The sequence below is a fragment of the Schistocerca americana genome, chromosome 3, assembly GCF_021461395.2.
Source record: "Schistocerca americana isolate TAMUIC-IGC-003095 chromosome 3, iqSchAmer2.1, whole genome shotgun sequence".
Lineage (NCBI taxonomy): Eukaryota > Metazoa > Arthropoda > Insecta > Orthoptera > Acrididae > Schistocerca > Schistocerca americana.
In genome coordinates this window covers 838,420,722-838,428,051 of record NC_060121.1, presented here as the reverse complement: position 1 = coordinate 838,428,051, position 7,330 = coordinate 838,420,722, and the positions used below count along the sequence as shown (strand labels likewise).

The 7,330-nt window shown below is 42.8% G+C and overlaps 1 pseudogene; it reads right to left on the bottom strand.

Moving 5' to 3' along the window:
* Positions 1-211: 211 nt before the first annotated feature.
* LOC124607602 lies at positions 212-329 on the bottom strand (annotated as a pseudogene).
* Positions 330-7,330: the final 7,001 nt, after the last annotated feature.

The window sequence follows — 7,330 nt, the reverse complement described above, 5'->3', positions numbered from 1 at the left end:
TAAACTCCTCCCGAACAGGCCATGAGGGCCCAACGGTACTGACCGGCCGCCGTGTCGTCCTCAGTTCATAGGCGTCACTGGATGAGCATATGAAGGGCACGTGGTCAGCACACCACTGTCCCGGCCGTATGTCGGTTTCCGAGACCGGAGCCGCTACTTCTCAATCAAGTAGCTCCGCAGTTTGCCTCACAAGGGCTGAGTGCACCCAGCTTGCCAACAGCACTCGGCAGACCGGATGGTCACCCATCCAAGTGCTAGCCCAGCCCAACAGCGCTTAACTTTGGTGACCTGACGGAAACCGTTGTTACCACTGCGGCAAGGCCGTTGACTATCTTTCATCTCCACGTTATTACTCAAATACAGCATCTGTTTTACCTGTTCTATTGCTCGTTCTTACGACAGGGTGCTTTTACTAGATGGGGACAATCTGCACGAAACGATTCCTGGGGGAAGGAGCGAAAAGGTCTTTTGGACATAAGGACGGAAGTCCGTTGCAACGGAGGTACACCCACTCGAAGGTGGAGATCTTTGACAGAGTAGGTTTAAATTACTAAAACACACAAAGAGAAAGTTGGTGATTCAAATTTCGTAAATAGATCTAACCCCAAAGAAAACCGCCTTTGTTTCAGTGACTGCCACCCCAACTCGCGTATCATATCAGTGACACTCTCCCACTATAGCGCGATAAGGCGAAACGAGCTGCCCTTCCTTGCACTTTCTCGATGTCCTCCGTCAATCCTACCTGATAAGGATCCCGTACCGCGCAGCAATATTCCAGCAGAGGACGTACAAGTGTAATGTAGACTGTTTCTTTAGTGGGTTTGTAGCATCTTCTAAGTGTTCTGCCAACAAAGCGCAGTCTTTGTTTCGCCTTCCCCACAATATTATCTATGTGGTCTTTCCAATTTAAGTTGCTCGTAATCGTAGTTCCTAGGTATTTGGTCGAATTAACAGCCCTTACATTTGTGTGCATGGGAGGCAAGCACGTTAGCACCCAGCTAAGCAGGCGGACGGTATGAAGGGTAATGTGGCTGTTACATGGAGGTGCTCCAGCCCACAGCCTTCTGAAGTGTCGAGTTAAAACATTAGTACAAGCAGAACAATCCCACTTGTCTGGCGTCCGCCTGCTTAGCTGGGTGGTAACTTGCTTGCCTCCCATGCACTGGGCTCGGGTTAGATTCCCGGCCGGGTCGGAGGTTTACTCCGCCCGTGGACTGGGTGCTGCGTTGTACTCATCATCGCAAGTCGTCCAAAGGGGCCCCGAATGAAATAAGACTTGGACTTGACGGCCGAACCCGAAAGGGACATCCCGTCCGACAACACCATACGATCATTTCATTTACCCTTCATGCCACCAAAGATATATCTTCAAGCACGGGAGGCAGATTCACTCGCAGGAGGTGCGGATGTGCCTCGCCTCTAAGGCCCGTGTGGCGGTCGCCAGTACTGCCTGTCCACATACTGATGCCGAATCGGTGGTGATGGTTCGCTGCCACCATACTGTGGGGATTCACCACAGCCCACACGTGAGTGTTGACGGTGTATCAACTGTCATACAGGTAGCCTCATCTATTATTAGGATGCAAGACAGAAATCCAAGCGCCGTGGTGGCCTGTGCAACTAACCAGTGTCAAAACCGTCACCTCAGACGCAAGTTCACAGGGCCTGCAATCGATATAAGCGATAAAGATAGTGGCAGTTGTCGTGAAGAATGTTCCATACGGTCGTCTGTGTTGCCCCACATTGGTTGGCACCTGTCTCGTTGCTGATAACAGTCACCGTAAAAGATCTTTTATCTCCATCTTCATGTGGGTGTACCTCTCTTGGAATGCATTTCCAGCCATATGTCCACATGACCTCTTTTGCTCATTATTCTCCCAGGATTCTTTCCCTGGAGTTTGTCTCCATTTGGAGAAATAGCTCTATGTTGTTTCCCTCTGCCACTCCTTCCAGTGCTATTGCTGTTGTTGTGGTCTTCAGTCCAGCGACTGGTTTGATACAGCCCTCTATGCTACTCTATACTGTGCAAGCTTCTTCATCTCCGAGTAACTATTGCAACCTGCATCCTTCTGAATATGCTTAATGTATTCATTTCTTCAACTCCCTCTACGAATTTTACCCTCTACGCTTTCCTCCAGTACTAAACTGGTGATCCTTTGATGCCTCAGAACGTGTGCTGCCAACCGATTCTTTCTTTTAGTTGGGTTGTGCCACAAATTCCTCTTCTCTCCAATTCTATTCAGTACCTCCTCATTAGTTATGTGATCTACCCATCTAATCTTCAGAATTCTTCTGTAGCACCACATTTCGAAAACTGCTATTCCTTCTTGTCTAAACTACTTGTATTTATCGACCATGTTTCACTTCAATACGTGACTACACTCCATACAAATACTTTCAGAAAAGGCTTCCTGACACTTAAAACTGTACTCTATGTTAACAAATTTCTCTTCTTCAGAAACGCTTTCCTTGCCATAGCCAGTCTACATTTTATATCCTCTCTACTTCAACCATAAACTTTGCTGTTGCTCTCACGATTGCCATAAATGCTCATCCAATATTAGGGGAAATTCAGAATCGTGTACTGAAGAGGATAATTAGAGCGGGAGGGAGGCATTCGATACGGTGCAGCAGTGTTGTTCAGTGAACAAAATACGAGCTTACCAAATAAGAATATATTGCGCCAACACCTCTCCGAACAGACTTTACACCACATAGCCACGCGGGTTACCTAGCTGCCTATGAAATTCCACTGGCAGGACCGGAATATTTCTCACGTGGAAAGATTCGTAACAAATTCTCAGGTGACTGTTTCGAAGAATCCTGTCAGGTAGGCAAAGAAATAAGTAGAAATTTTTCACGTTTAGAATCTGCAACCTTAAATTTAAAAGAGGTGTTACATTATAAAATATCTGAGCAGCCTGCTACGTTATAAGCTCAGCAAATGCATATGCTATCGAATTAAATACTGAGTTACCATAAATTTCAGATACTAATGTCAGTTTTAATATTCTGAAAGAAGATACAGATTTAAATAAGGTAGATGTTTCCCATTCCACTTTGTCAACTTTGAAGGAGGGTACTAGTGATTTGTCTGAATTAAAAGCACAACAAGTTGTAGAATTGTCTATTCACACACCTCCTTCGTCAGATGTTATAGTAAAACAACTTATCTGGGAAAAATTTAGTAAGGTGACTACTTACGCAAAGCAAAGTGTCGGTATCAACTATGTATTTACTTTTGAAATTTATGTTATGTCATACAGTAAATTTAAATATTCGTTGAGAATAAAGAAGAGCGGAAAGGACAGGTTTAAGTTGGAAGAAAGGTGCCTTCGTTAACTACACAGACCGACTGATATTCCCAAAGATAGATAGTGGGGTATGCTTTTCGATGCAATGGCATGGAGAGGTTGTAAAAATATTGTCTCATATTTCGATAAATATGTGACTATTCTTTCTCTCTAGCATCACATTTCCTTTAAATTGTATTTTCTTTCACTATCATGTCTAAAATGCTATTAATGAAACGAGTACATCAGTAATTTATACTCGGATATAATTAAAATATGAGAAACAGATAGAATGTAAATGTTACTAATGAGCGAGAAACAATGTGCATGACCTATGTAATAATTTTTTAAATACAGACCCAACACTGTAAGAAGTGGATGTTAACGAGGTCACATCAAAGAGGGGAAGAAAGTTGGGGATGGGCTGTATTAAAATTAGACTTAGTTGCGTGGTGTGCTAACATCTGACTTTTGGGAAAATGAGAACATTTAAGATTCATTTTGGAGACTTACTCCAAAGTTGAGAACTCTAGAAACCTAGCTGAGTGCAGTGGTCTCGTTAGTTAATTGAATTAGAAATTAATAACAAGACAAGTGTCTGAGTCTTGTATACTATCACTAAGAAAGGTTATGGTAAGGAAAGCAATACAGCAAGAAAGCAACCAGAAATGTAACTCCTCCTTTTTGATGCCATTGACTAAAAAGTCATTAAGGTACCGTAGAATATGTGTTGTTCTGAGAATGGAATGACTGTTGACAAATATGATCCAATATAATAATGAGGATATATACACCCAACTAATAGTTGTGGGTGCACATTTTGCTAACATACTTCAGTACATTTATTAAGGTTTTTGCATACTGGCAGCCGGTTATCACGTGCTAATTTGCTGCAGCACAATGTAAGTATCGCGCTAAAATTACGCCTTTTCTCTTCGAATGTGAGCCGAAATCGCAGATAAATGGGTGCTGGTATCCAAAAATAACGGAAGAAAACATGCTTTGTAGCGCTGTCTGCGCGATAACTAGAAATCATTGTCGTGTGTTTAAATGATGTTCAGCCACACTGCAATCAACTCAAAAATGGGACACAGCAGTCTGTTGTTCAGTGCGCATGCTCCGATGTGACGTCATCCCTTCCGTCACTATGGGTGCTATATTGCTCACAGCACCAGGTCAGTATTTTTCCTGACTTTGGGTGTAGCATATTATAAAAGCTAAGATTATGACAGGCATTAACGGAGCGGTTGCACTAGCGGCTCCGTGAGCAAGTGTTGAACTGAGCCGGCACTGTTCCGCTTCAGCCGCGCTCGCGAGTGGCCGCTGTTAACTGTTGCGCTGCACTTCAGTGTTTACATCGCTGTACTTGCGCTTCGCCGAGTGCCGTCCGTCCGTTAATCTCCGTGTTCGTTCTATTCCTTGTGATCTGACCGCTCTTTCTGGTGTTGCTGCTGCTACTTGGAATTTCCGTTGTTTAACCGAAATTGCTTCGCTGGATTAACCATGGCTACAAACCTCAGGAAGAATACTCTGGTATTTGCTTTTGACAAGGAATCCCGTCCTGTTCAGCCGACATCCCTGGAAATAGATGACTGAATTACACAGGTAATTGGCCTAAATTCTGAAACCGTCTATACTTGGCAACTGCATCCGGAAAAATACTGTGTTTTTGTCAAGTTAATCTGTGCTTCGGCTGTTGATAAAGTGTTAGAAAGTGTGGCTATGAAGTAGATTTTGTGCATAGAAATGGTTATAAAAGTAAGGTTTCCATCTATAGAGCGGACATTCATTACAAAACCGTTCGTGTCTTGAATCTATCCATAGAAATTAAAAATGAGAAGATTAAGGAAGCTCTTTCAAACTACGGAAACGTTAAATCAATTGCAAATGAAAGATGGTCGCCTCGCTTTAAACTGCAGTGTTTTAACGGGGTCCGCTGTGTAGAGATGGACGTTAAGACGAATATTCCGTCTCACATAACTGTTTGTGGGTATAAGGCACAAATTGTTTGTACAGGTCAGGAAGCTACATGTCATATATGTAACGAAACCGACCACTTCAGACAGGAATGTCCGCGGCGAACTGTTGTTCTTAAAAGTAATTTGATACAGCGTCAGAAGCTTACCTTAAATGATCTGTTACCAAAGAATAGCCCGGAACAACCAGTTGAGGATATTAACGCAGCGGGCCAAGCTGGCGTCTCCCATCACGATAACAGTCAATTTCTCCCGTTAACTACAAAAGGAAACCCTGTTGCCACTACTCGTGAAACTGAAACGCAACCGAACAAACGACCTCTGGAGATAACTGATAGTTGTTCACAGGACGAGCTGTCTTGCCCCACTCCCTCACTTCGCAAGCAAAAACAGTGGGATGAGGAGGCAGAGGAACCTGAAGGCAAAATGCGAATGGAAACTAATGAACAGAAAGGTAACACACATACGCTACCAGAAAATGAACGGGATGTAAGCAACATTAATTTGCAAGATACAACAGGTGCAGTAGCCGATTGCAAAGGTCAGAATCTATCTGTTAATAAACAAATTCAGGGAGAGGTTGCAAAACTGCAGTCTCCATTTGTTTCCATCGATCAGGAAGTGAGTGAAATTAATAAAGAACGAGGAAGTGGTGGCGAAACTGAAATCACAGTCAACACCTCAGGGCAGGCGCCGGCAACCGAAATTGCGAAAGCGTCTGCTGCTGCTCCAGATAAGCCGCGAAGTAAAATACCGACGCAACCAAATGAGAATGTAGCTCGTAACGAAGGGAAGAGAAAATCCGGTAGGGGCGACCCAAGTCCAAAGAATGTTCAGTCCGAAACGGTCGTACACGAATCACTGGACGAAAAATCAGAATGTTTACCAGGAAATCAGTCTGTTTGCGGTAAAAGAGAAAACATCAGAAGTAGAAAAAAACGGGACAACTAATAAACTGATTGAAGTGTTATTCCATGTTCAGCCTTCCGAGAAAACTGTTACAGCTTAACTGAAACCTGAACCACAGGGAACTAAATTAGTTCATCAAAACAACTAAATAGTGACAGCACAATGATGCAATCTTATTCTGTAACCACTATAAACATAAATAAAATCACGACCGGTTTAAAATTATCGGCCCTTAAGGAATTTTTGTATGAACCCGAGACTGATATTGCCCTGTTACAAGAAGTTATAATTTCGGATTTGGTAATTCCCGGTTTTGTCAGTTACATAAATGTGTCTCCCGAAACAAGTGTTGGAACGGCTATTTTGGTGAGGGAAGGGATTACAGTAAGCGAGGTGGAACGACTGGAATCCGGAAGGGGAATAGGACTAAATATCTATGATGTGACTATCATGAACTTGTACACCCCTTCAGGAAGTTCTCATCGAGCTGACAGGGCACGTTTCTTCAAAGATGACCTGATACACTTGTTAAGGAAATCGCGAAGACAGTTATTACTTGGAGGTGATTTTAATTGTGTTTTAAATCGGAAAGATCAGTTACCTAATTTTAATTTCTCAAGTGAACTAAAACAACTAGTTACTGGTTTAGAATTAAAGGATATATGGGAAATCAAATACCCCTCCACTGTTGAATTCACTTATGTCACGGCAACATCACGTAGCAGGATTGATAGACTATATATTTCTAAAAACCTTGGAACTTCCGTGACAAAATTAGAAACCATTCCTACGTACTTTTCAGACCATTCAAGTGTCTTAGCTTGCATAAATCTAACAAGACAGCCGGTTCGCCGATTCGAGAATCAGTGGAATTTGAACACTTCGTTGTTAGTAAATCATGATTTAGAAGATCTGGTTAAAGAAACATGGGCAATATGCCTGGGAGCCCGTAGTAGATATGCCACTGCTATTGACTGGTGGGTTAAAATGGCAAAGCCAAAGTTGAGGAAAGTTCTTATTCAGTACAGTGCCCAGAGCGCAAGGGAAATGAAATGCACCATAGAGTATTACTATTCCGTTTTGAGAGATCTATATGATCAAGTCTAAGCAGGTTCCTCACTTCGAATATCAGACATAAAAAAAGTCAAAGCC